Genomic DNA, 1,744 nt, shown 5'->3' on the forward strand with positions numbered 1-1,744 from the left:
TGAATTACTTACAATATAAAACTGAATCAGGTTGCTGTAAAAAGTGATTTGACGTAAGCAAATTGAATTTTGGAGAATGTCTTGCCAAACACAATAATTTTTAATTCAGAGAAGTTGATAGCATGCCACTTTTTCAGATATAATTAGATACTGGTTCCAATTGTCTACTGAGGACCCTGCTGGTCCATCTTAATAAAACATTATTATCAATAAATAGAAGGATTCAGCTAATTCTCTATGGCAGGTGTGGTATGCATTTATTTAATATAAAAGCAGCTCTAAATAATTCTGGTGTAAGGAGAAAAAGGGGCTCAAGACACTCTTGTTAAATCTAATTCATGAAATGGTCTAACACTGTCAGAGATAAATTAAAACAGTTGCATGCACAGATCTTAAGAGCTAATTAGATAAGGGCTGATAACGAAGAGAAAGCCAAGAACAACTGGAGGACAAGTTTATAGTTGACATGTTTTCATACACTTGAAGATTGTTCAGATTTAACCACATATCTTTATAATATCTTTACTATTTTCTTTCTTCCTAAAGTATGGGTCCGCTAATGGTAAACTCTGTTCTTTCAAAATAAGGGTTTATTTGCTCTCATTCTTGAATGATAGTTTTGCAGGGAATGTATTTTTATTTGATCTATTTCTTCTATGTATGTCATTCTGGTCTTTCTCTTTTACTGTTGCTATAGAAAAATCTGTTATTTCTGTTTGTTCTATTTTTGTAGAAAACCTGTTTTTCTATTTGCTAATAAGATGACCTTATCTATGTGTTATTATTAAAATTGATCTGGTATTGATTTAATTTTAGTGTCTGATTTCTGTCCTATTTGAGTGTCAGCTACAATCCTGCCATGGGTTTCCTGAGATACTACTGTATCTTTATTTTAAAATCCCACTTTGATCTATTCAAAGTAAGTTAGTAGGAGTTTTAGTTTTCTATTACTACATAACAACTTAACCTAAATGTAGCAGCTTAAAACAACATCCATTTATTAGCTCACAATTCTGTAGGTCAAAAATCTGGGAGAGGTTGACTGGGTTGCCTGCTCAGGGACTTACAGGTCAAATTCAAGGTTTTGGCAGTATGCATTCTCATGTGGAGCACATTCTTTTTCCACGTCTATTCAGCTTGTTGGTAGAATGCAGTTCCTTGAGGTTATAGGACTGATGTCCCCATTTCCTTGCTGGCTGTCAGCTGGGGGCCATTCTCAGTTCTTAGAGACTGCCTGCATTCCTTGCCACATGTTCCCTCAGCCTTCAAAGCTGACAATGGAGAAGATCTCTGGTGTCAGATCCCTCTGATGTTTCAAATCTCTGACCCCAGGAAGAGGCCAGTTCCTTTTAATGGTTCATCCAATCAGGTCCAAGACACCTGGATGGTATCCCTTTTTATTTTTATTTTTTTACTGCTTATTTTTTTGATAGTATCCCTTTTTAAAGTCAACTGTACCATATAGCAAGCCAATGAAAAGAATTAAAGTCCAGAGGATTAGGCAGGGAATGTATACCAGGAGGTAGGGTCCTTGGGATTTATCTCAGAATTCCGTCTATAATAGATACATAGCAATTATCAATGAGTTCTAATTAATGAAGAGAAAATTGTCAAGAATGAGGTTTCTGGTAGGTAAAGTTGTTTTGGGAGAAAAATCTAGGTATTGTTTTAAAATATTCATTTAGATACTTTGAACCTCATGAATATATATTTACTGGTATGCAAATGATTCATTTGGATTAAA

This window comes from Mirounga angustirostris, unplaced genomic scaffold (genome assembly GCF_029215605.1).
Source record: "Mirounga angustirostris isolate CCGP_5_RB_7025 unplaced genomic scaffold, mMirAng1.0.hap1 SCAF_14, whole genome shotgun sequence".
In the NCBI taxonomy this organism is placed as follows: domain Eukaryota; kingdom Metazoa; phylum Chordata; class Mammalia; order Carnivora; family Phocidae; genus Mirounga; species Mirounga angustirostris.